This window comes from Macaca mulatta, chromosome 14 (genome assembly GCF_049350105.2).
Source record: "Macaca mulatta isolate MMU2019108-1 chromosome 14, T2T-MMU8v2.0, whole genome shotgun sequence".
Classification (NCBI taxonomy): Eukaryota; Metazoa; Chordata; class Mammalia; order Primates; family Cercopithecidae; genus Macaca; species Macaca mulatta.
Window position 1 is genome coordinate 122,108,020 of NC_133419.1, and position 18,704 is coordinate 122,126,723.

An 18,704-nucleotide genomic window follows, 5' to 3' on the forward strand; every position below is an offset into this window, starting at 1 on the left:
TATAAAAAATAAAAAGAACACTAAAAATGCAACAATAAGAAAATGAACAACCCAACTATAAAATGGACAAAAGCTCTGAACAGATACCTCACCAAAGAAGATATACAGTGCACAAATAAGAATGTAAAAAAATGCTCAATATCATGTCATTAGGGAATTGCAAATTAAAACTAATAGCAATAATAATAGCTAGCATTTTTCAAATGCCCATGGTACTCATACTTTATGAATCTCATTTAACGTTCACAATACCTGTAAGAAGTGGGCACTCAATTATCATGACTATTTTGCAGATGAGAAACCCAAGACTTGGAGAGGTGAAGTAACTTTCCAAAGGCCACAGTTAATGGATGTGAATCCCTATCTGTCTCATCTTAAAGCCTGTGCACTGAATTGCCATACTATAGCCTATTAATATTTAGTCACTCTTAATAATTTACTGCTTTTATACAGTTTTGGTTTTACAATCTTACACAATTGAGTGAAAAAGTAAGCTTATTTAACACCTATACATATTTAACCAGGTTATTACCCAGGCACTACCGTTCATCTGCAGGGAGCTTGTTCAAATTGGCAGCATAGTACATAGGACAAATTTAAGAGCTTTGGAAAGTTCTCTTTGTGGCTGGGTGTGGTGGCTCACACGTGTAATCCCAGCCCTTTGGGAGGCCGAGGCGGGCAGATCACTTGACATCAGGAGTTTGAGACCAGCCTGGCCAACATGATGAAATCCCATCTCTACTAATAATATAAAAATCAGCCGGGCATGGTGGTGCATGCCTGTAATCCCAGCTACTTGAGAGGCTAAGGCGGAGAATTGCTTGAACCCGGGAGGTGGAGGTTGCAGCGAGCTAAGATTGCACCACTGCGCTCCAGCCTGGATGACAGAGTGAGACTCCGACTCAAAAACAAAAACAAAAACAAACAAAACAAAACAAAACAAAACCTATTTGTAATAATCCAAACTAATAAAGTTATAGGATAAAATCACAGTCTTCGGGGGCAGTTATTCTGATCTTCGTTTCCATACTGTCAGTTTGACAGATGTTGACTGAATAGCAGAAGTGTTCTGAGATGGCATATGCAGTTGGATACTTTAACAAGAATTTTTAAAAGCTATGATTTATAAAGTGTGCAAAACTTACATGAGATAATGCGGTATTCTCGGCGAATAGTCTGCGAAACTCTTACCAACCTGAGCCTGAAGAGACCAGAGGAAGGGGCAGTTACTGACACCCAGAGAGGACAGCTGGATGGAAGAGAATGACCCCACAGGGGCAGGCCTTCAGTAAAGGGACATAGCTAGCCCATAACTACCTAGAAGGTAGGAAAGTAGGAGAATAACCCCTGACCTCCTTTCTTTGCAACACTATGATCTCCTCGCAGTGCCTCCAGTTGGCCAAAGCCAACTGGAAACCAAGTGCCAGTCTCCTGAAGCACAGGGCAGGGCAAGAAAGGATGAAGACTGGCTTAAAGGAAAATGGACAATATCTAGGACACTGATAATGGCCCAAATAAGGGCATGTGCTTTGATAAAATGGAATTTCTGAGCCTGGCAAATTAAAATCCAGCTGCTGGATCTGCGGAATCCTCACTAAGTGTGGTTACCTAAGTAGTTGGACAGCCTGACTATTATAATCCTCTCTCAATCTCTCTCTTCATCAGTTACATTTAAAGAGGCCTCTGACTCAAATGCACCAGCCCACAGCTTTGGTTCCCTTTGTGTTCTTCCTCACCCAGCTGGCACAACTGCTGAAGTGCGGAGTGCAGAAGAACCCTCTGAGCTGTTGTTGTAGCAAACAGCTTCCTCCTGTTAGGAAATTTCACAAACCCATCTGCTCAATAGACATCCTTCCTGAGGTAGGCTTGGGAAGCTTACAAACATAAGCAAAGGACAGAAAACCAGGTTCCCATTTCTGGGCTTGTGCAAAGTACATGTGATTGTTGCATAGACAAAAAGAAGGCATGCTAGAGGGCAGAAAGCTGTTCACATGTTGGCCCAGTTCATAGTTTCCTGTCTTTACCTTTCCTTCAAAAGTTCTTGGGGATGGTGTTAGGCACAAATGGCCTGTCCCTTTTTCCTATACTTGCGGATGATCGCACACGGCTCACCTTGACCATGATGCCCCACTGCAGTGCCTTGCTCAGCTCTGCTCTCTGATAACGCCCTGTGCACTGGCTCTTTCCCTTTGCTCTGTCCCTTTCCCTTTGCTCTGTCTACTTGTCCTGAGTCTCATTTCTCTTATCTGGTTGAAAGAAAGGCAAAGAGATAAAAAGAAAAAGCATGTCAATTTACTATTACATGTCAATTTTCAATTTACTTGGTTGCTAACAGAGTGATGTAGTTCTCACTGTGTGTTCTGCAGAACCCTACGGATTGGCAGAGTTAAGCAAGCAGGGCTTTGGAAACCCTGGGTCCCCCACAGCCTCAGTACCATACATCTGCTTTTGTCTGTTTCATACATTGAGGTTCTATGTCAGGTTTTAATTGTAATAAGTCTAGTTCTGCTGCTTGAAATTTTCAAATGATTGTAAACCACTGGCTAGATCTCCCAGGGTACTTCTCTTTTGTCAGGGGATTAGGGATATCACGATCACGAATCAACTGAGGAGCAATGAAGTGGTTAAGGGCACGGGCTCTGGAGCTCGACTGCCTGTGTTCATATCTGAGCTCTGCCCTCTACTAGCTTTAAGACAACAGCCTGAGGACCTCCCACACCCCAGCTCAGTGATCTGTGATGTCTTGGGCTACAATTCAGGATTGAGGAGAGGCTCTTGAGCAAGAGCCATATGCTGGGTTCTCACAACACTGCTTTTGAAATAAAGGTTGTCCAGTAAGACAGTCACATGCACACAAGAAGAAGAGGAGAGGGAGGAGAAGTGAGTTCCTCATAGGTGCTAAATATATTAGACATGGTTTTAGTTGATTTAGGCAAAATGACCACGGGGAAAAGTCTGTTACACAGCTTCAGCATAACAGTGCTGTGGTTTCCTGCTCCTATTTCTCATGTCTATCAGGTTCGTTCCTTATAGTTTCCTTGGCTAAACCACAGCTTCATATTCCACTATGCTCTGTGGTCTGCTGCGATTATGCCTTAATGAGGACAAACCCACTTCCTGATCTCTTTAATGAATATTTGCTTCTTGACCCCTCATGTCCCCTCATTCATCTCCCCTCACATGGCTCCAGACTGCACTGCTAGAGGAACCTGACAACTCTCAAACAGAAGACGCACTAAAATATTTAAAGTTCTTACTGCAGTGGTTTCTGCAGCCTCCTGCTTTCACTGAAATTATAAGTATAAATGGAGCCTTATCACACCTATGAATGATAAAACAAAAGCAGGGAGGACGCAGATGAAACACAAAGAAGAATGTTCTTGCTGCAGATATTAGAGGCACTGGGACAGGTTACTGAGGAATGCCACAGACCTCTCTTTCCAGTAATCCTAAAAATAACAGGAAAGGAGTTAGTCAGTTTGGGATGGCTGAGGTACCTGGAACTAAGAAACGGGGCTAAATGATTTTGGCAGTTCCTTTCTGGGACTTACTAGAGCCTAGTGAGCAAGAATATGGACTTTGGAGTCAAATAGACCTGAAAATGAGACCCAGTTCTAGTACTGACTAACTGTGAAATCTTGGGCACACTACTTAGCCTCTGTACAGAGAGTTACAATGAGGATTAAATAAGATGAATGGACACAAAGTGTTTAGCATAGGATCTGACTCCATAGAGAGTGATCAGTAAATATTAGCTTCAGTACTTAGCCTGGAGTTTTATTCACCCACTTTCTTTCAACCCGCCATGTTCCATGTCATCTGCACAGACCCATTCTTATGCAACCACTGAGTTGAATTCTTTCTCATGCAGCTCCAAAATGGCAAGTCTCCAAGTCTGAACAAGTTTGGCGATCTCAACTGGTTCTCTTATTAATCAGCTGGTATTTAAACTTCTGACTTAATTCTAAGTAATATAGTTTTCACAGAAAGGTCCCAGGTCATATTCTATCATTCAGTCTATCTCATGTAGAACCTGATGAAGATGCTACTGCTGATGGCTTGGTTGTTTCTCTTCATTCAATCAAGCCCAGATTCCCCTGTTCAAAGAGCCAGACTCTTTGAGCTGGAAGGGACCTTGGCATCATTTAGCCTGGGAAAATTGCTATGTTACAGGTAATCTAGACTCAAAAATAGATTCAAACTGTGGGCCACAGGGCTTATAGGGTAGTCTTACTGGTGCAGTTGACTTCTATGTAGTTTCAAGGAAGGGCAGAAGTTGATGGGAAGTTGGGGTAGGGAGGATGTTTAACAAAGGAAACATACAAACACCACATGTTCTAAGATATAGGAACATAGAGTGGCTAAAGGTTTGCATTTCAGGAGGCAAGTAGTTAGAGGTAATGGTAAATAGAGGAAGAATTTCAGAAAAGAAAAATAAACAGATTCAAGAAAGTTTTTTGGTAACCTAAGTTTCCATATCTACGTGGAGTTCTCCAAAATAGAAGATGAATGCAGGTTTTGCCTTTTCCAAAATACATGATTAGTTCAGCATTACATATCAAGCATCATACCAAAGTCTTAAAATCTGAGGGCTTTTTTTTATTGCTTAATCTGAACCCCCAATTCGAAGCATCCACAATATCTCTGACAGGATTAGTCTAGCTTAAATACTTCCAGTGCCAAAGCATAATATTGGAAGAAGCAACTCATTTCATCCCTTTGTATTAATTTATTTTTATTCGAAGCATAATTACATATGGTAAAATGCACAGACCTTAAGTGTATAATTTGATTAAACTTAATTGTTTAATCAAAATGTGAAAATTGCCATCACCCAAAAAATTTTCCCATGCTCCTTTCCTGTGGCCCACCCTCCCTCTACCTTCTCACAGGCAACGACTATTCTGATTTCTATTTCCATAGATGAGTTTTTCCTGTTGCTAGACTTCACATAAGTGGAGTTGTTCATTGTTTGTACTCTTGTGTGTCTGGTGCTTCTCATTTAACATAATGTTGTTGAGATTCATCTATGTTGTTGTATGCATTAATAGTTTGTTCCTTTTAATTGTGGGGTAATATCTCACAGTATGAAAAATCTCATGTTATCTCTTTAGTCTATTGATAGACACTGGCATTGTTTCCAAAGTCTGGCTTTTAGAAGTCAGCCGGGCGTGGTGGCTCATGCCTGTAATCCCAGCACTTTGGGAGGCCAAGGTGGGCGGATCACAAGGTCAGGAGTTCGAGACCAGCCTGGCCAATATGGCAAAACCCCATCGCTACTAAAAATACAAAAATTAGCCGGGTGTGGTGGCACATGCCTGTAGTCCAGCTACTCGGGAGGCTGAAGCACAAGAATTGCTTGAACCCGGGAGGTGGATGTTGCAGTGAGCCGAGATGGCGCCACTGCACTCCAGCCTGGACGACAGAGCGAGACTCTGTTTCAACAACAACAACAAAATAAATAAAGCCACAAAGAATATTCTTATCCAACTTTTTTTGTAGACATAAAATTTCATTTCTTTTGGAATTTTTAGATCACATGATAGGTGAATATTTATGAGAAAATATCAGTTTTCCAAATGGCTCTACCATTTTATACTTTCGCTGGCCATGCATAAAACATCCTGCTGCTTCACAGCCTCTCTAACATTTGGTACTGCTAAAATTTTTAAATTTTAACCATTCTGGTGGGTGTGTAGTGGTATCCCGTTGCATTTTCAATCTGCACTTCCCTGACGACCAACAATGCTAAGCATCTTTTTTATGTTCTCAGTGGCCATGCACACATTCTCTTTAATGAGGTGTTTATCTAAGTCTTTTGCCTGTTTAAAAAAATTGATTGTCTTTTTATTATTGATTTGTAAGAGTCCTTTGCACATTCTGTTTACGAGTCCTTTGGCACCATGGAGAAAACTTCCACTTTGGAGCCAGATACCCAAGGGGTTTGAATCTTGGATCTGTCTGTGTATCTTCTATGAGTAACTCAATGTCTCTGATCTTCAGCAGCTTTGTCAGTAAAATAAAAATAATTCTCACCATACGGGATTGCTTTGAGAATCTGAGAGAGCACAAATACAGCACCGAGTTCAGATCCAATCCTGGCACATAACAGGCACTTACAATAACATGTAAAGACGGTGATATTAATATAAATGTTTAAAGATAATGGCTGAGTTGGCCTTCTGCTAAATCTCCTCTATTCTAAGTTAAATATCTCATTTCTTCAACTTTTGCATAAAATATGATTTCCAGACATTGCTGCCACAAGTTATATTTGAATTTTTTAAAACTCAGTAAGACAAGGGCATTGGCCAGTCAGAATGGACACAGGCCATGGGACTGGATGAGAGTCTAGGAGGCCCCTAGCAGACCAGACATCAATTAATATTTTAGTTATTGGATCCTCAGGGAAATTCACAGTGTTCTGGGCGGGGAGGCATGGTGCCTGGGACAATGGGATTTGGTAGTGCTCAGGAGCTTGCCAGGGCTCAGAAAAAGGTACCTCAGGGTGGGTACGGTGGCTCATGCCTGTAATCTCAGCACTTTGGGAGGCCAAGGCAGGTAGATCACTTGAGGTCAGGAGTTCGAGACCAGCCTGGCCAACATGGAGAAACCCTCTCTCTACTAAAAGTGTAAGAATTAGCTGGGCATGATGGTACATGGTCTGTAATTCCAGCTACTTGGGAGGCTGAAGCAAGAGAATCACTTGTACCCAGGAGGCGAGGTTACAGCGAGCCGAGAGTATGCCACTGCACTCCAGCCTGGGTGACAGAGTGAGACCCTGTCTCTAAATAAATAAATAAACAAAAAACTCCAGAGGGCCAGAGGATGGCATGCAGAGACTCGGAACTGAAGAAGATGGGAAAGCCCCACCAGCAGCCTCAGAAACAAGTTCTCTCTGACTTTCTCTCGCCCTCCTGTCTCTTGTCCCTCTTTCTCTCCTGACTCCTAGAAACCGGAATTCCTCTTTCCCAAGATGGGTCATAGAAACTAGAATTTCTTTCTCCCAGAGCAAGCCATGAGCCTGGAAAGATCACGCTCTCCCTTAATACTTCTTTCTTGAAGACCTTCATTCAAGAGGGGTCCCGTTCCATACTCAGGAGGAAGGAGGTCAAGAATAATCTGAACAGACCAAGGCCTAATGGGCCAGTAGACCTTGGGAGGGTAGTCGGACTTGGACCCTGCAGGCCAGTGGCCCTTGGGAAGTTAGCTGGGCTGGGGCCAAGTGGCCCAGAGGCTCTTGGGAAAATGGTTGGATTTGAGCCCTGGAGGCCAGCAGACTTTTGGAAGGTAGCTGGGTTTGATGCCAATGTGCCAGAAGACTGAGAGAAGGCAGATGAACCCACTCCCCGGGAAGGGAATTGGCATTTACCCCCATGGGGCTGCCTCGCCTTGAGAAATGAGCTGAATTAGGGCCTATGGGGCCAGGACCCCTTAACATGGGAGATGGATTTGGCCATGGAAGGCCAGTTCCCCAAGAGCCACGACCCGAGTTTGGGCCCACGGGGCCAGGTACTCTTGCCATGGAGGGGGCTTATGCCCATGTTTCCAGAAGCCTGTGAGAAAGAAGCTGAATTTGCTCCTAAAAGACCTGCTGCTCTTAGAATGGGGGCAAGATCGAGGCCTTGAGGTCCAGCCATTCTTAAGACCAGATCCTGTGCCCAAGAGGCCACCTGCTCTGGCATCTAGATTAGGGCTCAGGCCCAGACCACTTGGTCTTGGGTTGGGCCCAAGGCCTGGGCCTGGAAACACGCCTGACCTGGGGGCAGGGTTTGTCTCTAAAAAGCCTGATCTCAGATTGGGGTTTTGTCCCGGGCCCAGGCCAACCGGCCTAGGATTGGGAGGACCATTCCCAGAGGTCAACAGAACACCTGCTTTCATGTTAGGTCCAGATCCAGGGACCATGGGACCACCACTTCTGGGGTCAGGACCTGCTCCCAGGAGACCACCTGCCCTTAGATTGGACATAGGACCTGGTCCTGGAAGACTCCCTAACCTAGGGTTAGACAGAGGCCCTGTGCCTGGCAGAGCCCCTGTCCTAGGCTTTAGGGTGGGTCCTGGGCCTGGGCCTGGCCCCAAGAGGCCACCAGGCCTTGGGAAAGAAACTGCACCTGTGCCAGTGGGATTGATCCCTTTTGGAAAAGAAGCCATACTTGGGTCACGAGCACCAGCTGGGAAAGCTGCTGGATTTGAAGTCAAGGAGCCTCATGAAGCTGGAAAAGGAGATGGAGAACCACTGATTTGTAATTGGGTACATGGATGCTTAGAATAAGGCCTCTATTTCCCAGCATCCCTTGCAGGTAGCTGTGATCATGAAACTAAGTTCTGGCAAATGAGATGTGAGCAGAAGTGATGTGTATGCACTGGCTTGTGCCCTTTCTCCTTCCCACTGGATGACTTGAGGATGTTCTGGTGAGCCATTGTGGATCATACAGACAAAGGAGGCACCCTGGGATGGCACAGAAATGAGACAGAAGGAGCCTGAACTACCGACAGCTGCATGGAGTTACAGCAGAGACACCAGCTAATGTGTGGGAGAAATACACTTTTGTCTTGTGTAAGCCACCATCATTTGGGTCTTTGTGGCATGCAGCTAAAGTTTTATCCTAAGTAATCCACTGATCCTAAAAACCTGTGTGCCACTACCCCTACTCTTACCCTGGTTTTCCAACAGGAGCACTTAGTAACATATTGAAATTGAGCTAGATAAGTTTATTCATGCCCAATCATTAGTTATTTTTGATTGATAGAGTAGCTGCCAAGTTGGAGCACATAAGGTTTAGTTACTCCTCCACAACCTCACTGCCAGATTTTAATGATAGCAAACCTTGCACAAGATTCTGCTATACAGGCAGATGTTTATTAAGGAAATATGTATTAGCAACAAGGCATAGGAAGTTTCTCAGCAATCTTTTAGGTGCTTTCATTGCACCTTACTTGAATGTGCTTTACCAGATGTAGATGCAACATTCCAGAGTCGGCATTCAGTTAAACTTATGATTGGTAACAAGCAACTAGAATCCTTAAACACAAGGACACAGGAAGAGCTAGGGATTAAGACTCAGCTGGGACTGGGCGCAGTGGCTCACACTTGTAATCCCAGCACTTTGGAAAGCCAAGGTAGGTGGACTGTTTGAGGTCAAGAGTTCGCGACCAGCCTGGGCAACACGATGAAACCCTGTCTCTACTAAAAATATAAAAACTAGCTGGGCATGGTGGTGCACACCTGTGGTCCCAGCTACTCAGGAGGCTGAGGCAGGAGAATCGCTTGAACCTGGGAGGCAGAGGTTGCAGTGAGTTGGGATTGTGCCACTGTACTCCAGCCTGGACAACAGAGTGAGGCTATGTCTCTTTTTTTTTTGAGAGGGAGTCTCGCTCTGTCGCCCAGGCTGGAGTGCAGTGGCGTGATCTTGGCTCACTGCAAGCTCCGCCTCCCGCATTCACGCCATTCTCCTGCCTCAGCCTCCAGAATAGCTGGGACTACAGGCGCCCGCCACCACGCCCAGCTAATTTTTTGTATTTTTAGTAGATACGGGGTTTCACCTTGTTAGCCAGGATGGTCTTGATCTCCTGACCTCATGATCCGCCTGCTTGGCCTCCCAAAGTGCTGGGATTACAGGTGTGAGCCACCGTGCCCAGCCAAGGCTCTGTCTCAAAAAAAAAAAAAAAAAAAAGAGAAAAAAAAGACTCAATTGGCATCTCTGAGGCTAGAGGACAAGAAGACATGGGATGGAATAGTGTGTCTATAAAATGTTTTTGACAAGCCATATGTCTTGAATACTTCTGACTCTACTAATGAGAGCCTGTTTCTAATACTTACTAATCTAACAAGCTACTAGTGAAAATTCATTCTCCACATTTGTTATGCTAATTAGTAAAAGATCACTTGTATTGATTGAGATTTAGAGCTACCCTGAGCTAGCGTTGGACTTTCTAGTGCTGGCTGACCACCCTTGAGGCATGAATTCCTGGTTAGGACAAACGACTGCCCTAGGTTGCTGCCCAAACACGGCCATATCTGGCTGTCTACAGTGGCATATCTGAAATAAATTCTCACAATGCCATGTCAAACAGACAGGAACCTAAGGCATGAATATTCCCACTGGAGGAAAAGCCATGGTTTTATATCACTCTCCTGTTCCATCGATGTTGGAAGCTTTTCCTTATTCATAGTTGCTATATTGTCTGTAGTAGATTTTAAATACTTCACTATAAACCGAGTCATGTATATGTGTATACATTAACTTTAATCCGTGCTGGGGGTGTACAGTTCACATTTGAAGGGACTTCACCAGAAATCCATGCTCTAAATGTGATCGGCACTTGAAGCATCCTGGTCAGGAATTCAGGCTTTTCAGGGAGCTGCGCTGAGAACATCACGTACATGTGATTCAGAAGGTGTATTAATTAGCATAAGGGATATTAATTATTTTTCATTGGTGAAATTAGTGCTGCTCAAGAAACATAGCTGGAGCGGGCTTGCTTGGACAAGATGTAAGAATCCAGGAGACCCAGCAGGCTGATTCCTCCTCCAGAGCTGTTGAATTCATCTGGTCTTTTGTCTCTCCACTTAAAGGGAAACTGTTCCCTGATTTGACCAGGAGTTTGGTGGATCCTGGCCTCAGAATACCGCTACATCTGTTTGGGGTCTAGGTTTTCCTTGTAAGGGTTTTAGGGGTGCCTTGAGCCTTCTGGTACAGGCTGTGTGATGGCCTCTAACCTGCTTGCTAAGAAATGTGTGTGTCTGTGTGTGTGTGTGTGTGAGAGAGAGAGAAACATGGTTTAATTTATAAAAACTAATCTCAGTTTTTATAGCAACATATCACCTAGTAGCGAGGTTGAAGGGACATGTACAAACCTGAATAAAAACCCAACAATTGCTGAATGGCCAAATTGACTTACCAACAATACCTAACCCGAGCTTCCCTTAATAACAACAGGCATCATTCGCTGAACAAGTTTTATGTGCCAGGAGTTCTTTCTAAACCATTGACATGTATAATCTCAATTAATCCTTTAAACCTGCAGATGTAGGTAATTCATATTTACCTACGGATGAAGCAACTTAGGCTCTGAGAAGGTGCCTGAGCAGATCCAGCTGGTCTGTGGCAGAGCCGGATATAAACCCAGGTGAGTGGGCTCCTGACGTCACGCCTCTAGTACTTTGCACTGCACATGGATGCAGGTTAAGCCCATTTCAATCTCTCGTTCCATTTTAGGTGATTAAATGATCTGGGCAAGATTAAATTATGAGGTGGGAGAGGGGCGGAAGGGTGGACAGGATCTAACTTCAGTGGGCAGGATAAAAAAATGAGGACACAGTGGGTGTCCCCCTGCTGGGAGGCATCCAAGACAGATGGGGGAGCAGGAACCACACTCCATGGTTGGCAGACTGTAAAGTCTTCCATGGCGTCATTATCACAGAATAGCAGCCTTTTAGAATTAAGAATAGTCTTAATTTGCGCTGTGTTGGGTTTTTCATTTACATAATGTTAGATTTCAAAGAAGATTCATACACAAAACTCACTGCTAATTTAGCACTGAAGCTTCTGTGGAAATAACCATTGAAAAGGAACGAATTTTTCACTCACCTCTTTGCTTAGGTGGTTGGGCAGTTTGAAAATTTGCCTCTGAGCAGGTCTGTTGGTACGATCCAAACTCTAATCGCTGTTTCAATAATTTATTTGGTGTGGAGGATTTAATGTAATTTGTTTAAGGGCTCTGAGAAAATGTATTCTTTTATGTGGAGCCTCATTAAAAGCACTTGCAGTTTTGAGTCTGGTGGGAATGATGATTTTAACAGGTGTTAAATCAGCTGATGACACCACGTAAAATTTCCAGGGTGATGGATTTAGAGAAGGCGCACAGTGACAGGTATGATCTGTCGCACCCTCTGGGAGATGATATGCATGATACATAGGTCCTCCCACTTCTCCTGAGCTATAGCAGGAGACGGGCGAAAGTGGCATTTGGAACACGTGTTGTGGCCCTGGTGAAACAGATGCCGGAAGAAGCGCTTCTCAGAACCCCTGGCTGCATGGCCTCCACAGATCCCTGCACTGCTGTGCTGAAAGGGACTAGCTGGGCGCTCACACCTCAGCTTCTGCTGTCCCCACAGCTCTCCTTTGGTGTCTCTCTCCATTGGCCTTCCCAGCCTCCCATAGCAGGCACCAACCCACCTGTTTGTTCCCACACCCTACCTTGCTGCCACTCTATCCTGAAACCTTTCCTCCTTCTCCTCGGATGCTGAAAATAACTTCCTGCTTCCTCCCGGAACCAGAGCACTTTAGCCTTCTCCGCTTGTCCTGTCCCAACTACCACACACACACCTGAAACCACGGCTCAAAACGTCTTATTCTCCAGAGAGTTTGCCCATCACCCTCCCCAAAGCCAGTACTCATCTTTCCCCCCTCCAAGACAGAATTCTTTTTGTATTTACATACTTCTGCTAGTTTCATGTTTATCTTTCTTCTCTTTCTTCAAGCTCCTTGCAGTTAGTGGCTGTGTCCTTTATAGACATTTGAGCCTATTACTGGGCAGATGATGACTAGGACATGCATAAAAATACGTTGCAGGGAAAAGACTCCCTTTTTGCTCGGGCTGGCTCTCCCGGTGCTGACAGGCCCTCAGAGGTCTCTCTGCCATTCTTTGGAGTGAAAGCTAGAATGGAAAATTCAGACTCCCCAGAGCATTGATTGAAAATTGTTCCTCCTTCCAGAACCAACTGCCGCAGGGTATGAGGAACGGGGGTGGAGGTAATTCCCTCTCACCACTCGCTTCACGTTCATTTCTATTCTGTAGGATCTAGTCTGCCTCTGTTAAGTACAGGACAGGGGAACAGACTCCAAGACATCATTACTATTTAGAAAAGGAGGTAAGCACTAAAATGGTTGCTCTAATGGAAGGCAGAACATGATCAACATCTCAAAAGAAACCTAAAGCAAGTTTCAGGGCCTCCATGGGTGGTTGGGGGAAATCCAGGAAGAGGTCAAGAAGTGGCCTTTTAGTTAGTGAATAAACAAGGCCAGAGGGAGAACATTTTGATCTGTTCTGACTGGAAAAGGGGTGTGGGAGATCCTAGGTTTCTGTTAGAATGTATCCAAGAGAAGGCCAGGCATGGTGGCTCATGCCTGTAATCCCAGCACTTTGGGAGGCCAAGGTGGGCAGATAACATGAGGTCGGGAGTTTGAGACCAGCCTGGGCAACATGGTGAAACCCCATCTCTATTAAAAATACAAAAATCAGCCAGGTGTGATGGCACATACCTATAATCCCAGCTACTCAGGAGGCTGAGGCAGGAGAAGCATTTGAACTCAGGGGGTAGATGTTGCAGTGAGCCGAGATCACACTATTGCACTCCAGCCTGGGTGACAGAAACTCTGTCTTAAGAAAAAAAAAGGAAAAGGAATGTATCCAGGAGAGGTGGGCCAAAAAGCTAGTCTGACTGTCTGCTTTCCCTGTCTTGCTGGCCCTCTGAGAGTGCAGAGGCATCTGCTGAAATAAAACATCACATTTCAATTATGTTGTGTCCAAGCTGACTGGTCACATCTCTAGGCTCGTCTGTGCCTAGTGCATGCATCCCCACTGAATGTACTGCAAAGGCCTCAAGGGAAGAAGATACAGGCCTTAATATGTAATTACACAGGGATTTTCAAAGAATCTTCAGCTTAAGTTCCTCTCATTCACTTCAAACCCAGGAGGGGGAGTCCTACTCCTCTATATTCCCAGGGAAAGAGGTAATTTCCTGGGGACCCTCAGCCACCCATTGTCTTATGTCAGGAGGTTCGTCCTTGGGTCTACATAATTATGCAAAACTTCTAGGTTCCCACTTCACACACTTTGTGAGAAAGGTCTAAATGCTTTCCTGTTATAGAAGTTCAGGAAGTTGATTTACTCAGGGATGAAAGACCAGACAAGGGTAAACAGTGGAACCAAAACTTGAGGGCTTTTTTTTTTGGAGATAGGGTCTCTCTCTGTCACCCAGGATGGAGTGCAGTGGTGTGATCTCAGCTCACTGCAGCCTTGACCTTCTGGGCTCAAGTGATCCTCCCCACTCAGTCTCCTAAGTAGCTGGGACTACAGGCATGTGCCACCGTGCCTGGCTCATTTTTCTATTTTTTGTAGAAGTGGGGCTTCGACACATTGCCCAGGCTGGTCTCGAACTCCTGGGTTCAAACGATCCTCCCGCCTCAGCCTCCGTAAGTGCTGAGATTAAGGGCATAGGTCACTGTGCCCGTCTGAGGGCACCTTCTAAAACTCGTGCTCTTTCACAGGTTTTGGAACACATTGGAAACCAAATCCCTCGCTAAATTCATCTCCTAGAAAAGTACAGAAAACAGGACTGGACTTGTGAGCTTTGTAACTGTAACATTATTGCTAACTTGTCCCAATCAGGGCCTGAGGGTCAAGCAGATATAGCATCTCACCTAGGCTAGGTACCTGGGAAGGGAGACAGCGCTGGTAAAGCAGGGCTGAGCTGTGAAGGAGGTGAGACCTAGAGCCACTCCCTTTCCTTCTTTCTGTCCTAGTTCCTGCTGTTCCACTATACCCAGGACTTGAAATTCCAGCTCTTCTCTTCCTAAGGGAGGTATCAGATGTGGCAGAAAAAGAGAGGCTGGGTTCAAATTTATCCCTTACAAACAGTAAGTTAGCAAGCCTGTTTAACTTTAGGCAAAGCAGGTCGTCTTCCTTTCTGAATTTCAGCGCTTAAGGTCTGTAAAATGGGGGTGACAATAATTCTTGCTTTGGCCCACTTCAAAGGGTTGCTGCAGGATGGAATGAGATAGATAATGCTGTTATAATGTTATGCAAATGTAGATCACTGCTATGCAAAATAAGTTACTGCTATTTCCAGAAACTCCTCTTTGGATTTAATTTAATCAAGAGTGAGAATATAAGTTACTTATTCTATGCTCTGGGTGCATTTGTATTTTAAACCTCATCAATTATCTTGGACGTTTTCCTAACTGAAGTAGATTTTGGCAACAGCAGAAGGAGTTATTTCTTTGGGGGCAGGCGGGTATTGCTATTTTGCCTGAGCTGGTGAGGTAAATGGTAGTTATTTGGCCAAAGTAACATGGAAGAGGGAACAATGTTTACTATCCTAAGGGCAGGGAAGTCGCTTTTCTCTTTTAATGACTCTGGTCTGGTTGTGTGACTCAGAGAGGCCTGCTTTGGGGGAAAAAATGAGGTGGGAAGCAGATGGTGGTAAGAAAAGATCTGAGATTCAACGATATTGGCCCCTTAACCAACCACTGCCACCGGGACAAAGGGGGTGTCACTTCTCACCTTCATTTAAATACATGCACCCTATAAATATTGAGTGCCACCATGTGCCAAGAGTAAGCTGGGCACTGGGCATATAGACATGAATGAGATAGACTGGTTTTGCCATTCTGCTGCTTGTAGATTAAGAGGAAGATGGAGATTAAGCAAGTGACCAGAGAGGAAGTATCAAAGGCTACAGGGGACTAGAGCCTTGGGGTGAGGGCTATAACCTAGCCTAGGTGCCTAAGGAGGCTGCTCTGAAACCTGAAGGATGTATAGAAGTTGGCCAGCCAGGAGGTGAGCATGTGAGAAGGCCACAGGATGAGAAAGAACAGAAAGAAGTCAAATTAGGCTTTGGGGAGTTTCTTCCTCTTCGTGGCTGTCCTTGCTGCTATTTTAAACGGGACTCCATCTGGATAAAAATGTGGGACACTGTAACCTCTGTGTGTTTGTCCTCTACCTCCATCTCCAGTGGCCTGGGATGGGCAGAAAGACAGAGGAGGGCAGTTTAAAGTCTGACAACAGGCTTAAGACTGTTTCATACACAGCTGTGAGTCTATCATGACATTTCCATGCATGTTTTCATCATGATGCTGGGCAGCATCCGAGCAAGGCCATGCAAGCTGGGACAGAGGGCGATGGGGTACTGCCTTCCATCCTGCACTCCAACTTTGTTGTTACTTCAGAGGGATGGAGGAAGTGGTAGCTTGTTTACAACCCAGAGCTGGTTTTGAAGCTGAGAGGAACGCCTCACTCATATTGCACAATTCAGCTCTAACTCCTGTCCTGGGTGACCTTGTCTGTGACTGCTCCTATCTCATGACCCAGTTTGGGAGTGGTCAGGGCTGAAAGGTGTCTTTTCATTTAACTTATGAAGAAATCAATGTCCAGAGAGGCAAGATGATCAAGACAAAAAAAAAAAAAAATCATATAATAATTTGGTTGCAAAGCCAGGACTAGAATCTATGTCTCTAATGCCACCTGCATGCACTATTTCTCTCTGGAGGCCTTCACACAAATTTGCACAGGTATTTCATATACTTACCTCATCTGATACTCTCAGCAGTCCTGTGAGATTTGTAGGGATTAAGATCCCTATTTTACAGATGAGAAAACTGAAGCTCTGAGGAGGTTTGGCCAAGTCCCCATAGCTAGAAAGTCAACCTTCTGACCTGAAATTCAGCATGTCTTCCACTGTGCCCTGTAGTTGTGCAGCAGGCACAGTCTTGGGGGGTTGCTGATTATCCACCTGAGGATGGTTTGGAATGTAGATAATGATTAGATAGGAGGGCTTGCAAGGAGTACATTAACCATGTTTGAATATTCTTACCAATTCTCCAGCATCCAAGTTGCAAATCAACATCAAAATGAGCAAGTAGCTGGCCCTGCCCTACTAGTCCTTCTCTGCAAGGGGCCATCTGAACCTTAAGCCAGCAGTTTGTGTGGGCAAACAGATCCCCATCTTCAAATCCACACTTAGGAGACTCCTGTCTCTGTTTTCTGCTGGGACTCTGACACTTGCTCTTGTAGAGAAGGTTCTCGTTAAATATATGTTGGAAAACCCCCAATAATTGACTCATCTACAGGATGTTCTCACTTTAGCCATATTCCCTTCGTTTTCCTTTGAGGGCTAAATGGGAGTAGAGGTACCTTTGCTGCTGGTCTTGAGAGACCATGGGGTTGTCTATTCCTGGTAAGGTGATGCTGACCAGACAGAGCTGATCTAGATGAGGGGTGGGAGGTGACAGTGGTTCAGTGGCTTTCTTGGAGGATGCATGATTGTTTGAATTACTATTTTTAATTGACATATATTTGTGTATAATAAATATATATGTTAGGGCCGGGCGCGGTGGCTCAAGCCTGTAATCCCAGCACTTTGGGAGGCCGAGGCGGGCGGATCACAAGGTCAGGAGATCGAGACCGCAGTGAAACCCCGTCTCTACTAAAAATACAAAAAATTAGCCGGGCGCGGTGGCGGGCGCCTGTAGTCCTAGCTACTCAGGAGGCTGAGGCAGGAGAATGGCGTGAACCCAGGAGGCGGAGCTTGCAGTGAGCCGAGATCGCGCCACTGTACTCCAGCCTGGGCAACAGCGTGAGACTCCGTCTCAAAAAAAAAAAAAAAAAAAAAATATATATATATATATATATATATATATATGTTATATATATATGAGTTAGAGCTGAATTGCACAATATGAGCAAGGCGTTCCTCTCAGCTTCAAAACCAGCTCTGGGTTGTAAACAAGCTACCACTTCCTCCATCCCTCTGAAACACCATCAAAGTTGGGGTGCAGGATGAAGGCACCCCAATAATATCACACTGGGCACAGTGTGATATTTTGATACCTGTATACGATGTATAATGAACAAAGCACGGTAGTTTACATAGAGAATGCATGATTTGCTTGGTGGGGAGAACTGGGTGGTTCTGTAATTATGTTGAGATGGACAGAAAGACATCATCTGACTTGGGGAGAAAATCGGGTGTGGGAGGAGGTGGGAGAGTGCAGAATCTGAGGCAGAGGTCTCCAGCAAGTCTGGCATGGGGTAGGGTGGGCTGGTTGAATGCTGGCTTCAGGGAGATGAGGCAAGCTGGCCTGCCTCTGGCAGGTTGTCAGTGGTAGTCCTGGGTAGAGGAGGGGGCTTTGGTAAGCTGACTGAAAAGCACTAGAGTGGGCGGGCGTAGGAATCAGGCTACCGTGGCTTGTTGGAGATGAGGAACATTGTTGGAAAACTGAACTGACCATCCCGTCCTTCCCCTGAACAGCAGCTTGTATGCAACTATAGGGGTAGTCTCCCTTTCAGCCCTGCTTGCTGTGTCTTTATTCTTATCAAAAACCAGGATCTGAGTCCAGAGGGCAGTGAAACATAAAATGAAATAGGAAAGGTTGCAGTAGTACATAGACCTCGGCTGCTCCCACTAACCTGCAAAAAAAATATTTTCCTTGGGCGTACCTTAGCAGTTCCATGGCAGAAGTTTTATCTCCTGAGGTTCACAGAGTTTGGCTCTTCAAGCTGAATGTAGGGTTAATCTAAAGTGTGTCCTCCCTCCTCTGTGGGTGTTTGCCTAGCTCCTGGCTGTGGGTTGAAGGGACTGGTAAATGTGTCTATTTTACTGCTGAGGCAGGGTGGCTCAGTGCTTGGTCACCTTGGAGGGATCATAAGCAAGCCGCCGCTGGGGCCCTGTGCCACGCACAGGTATTCATGCATGCGTGCAAGCACACCCTGTATAGCTGTGTAATAATTGTCCAGGTGTGGTGCATTCTTTGTCAGATGTACCCTTGGTTTTACTGCCTCTGTGCAGAATGTTTATTTGCTGTGCTTCAGGCGGGGGCACGTAGCTTGATAAAGGGTGGTTTTTGCTGTGGCCCCTGCAAATACGTTTTGGTGGCCAGAGTAGATGAAAAACTGAGTTTCCCACTGGAGCGGGTTCATCT

At 45.2% G+C, this 18,704-nt stretch overlaps 1 pseudogene across 1 annotated transcript; it reads right to left on the minus strand.

Moving 5' to 3' along the window:
- Positions 1-5,515: 5,515 nt before the first annotated feature.
- On the minus strand, positions 5,516-8,984 carry LOC106993540 (uncharacterized; annotated as a pseudogene). Its single transcript, XR_013404549.1, has 2 exons — positions 8,953-8,984; positions 5,516-8,236 (listed from the first exon to the last, which is right to left on the minus strand). The product of XR_013404549.1 is annotated as an uncharacterized LOC106993540 (transcript).
- Between the last annotated feature and the right edge of the window lie 9,720 nt (positions 8,985-18,704).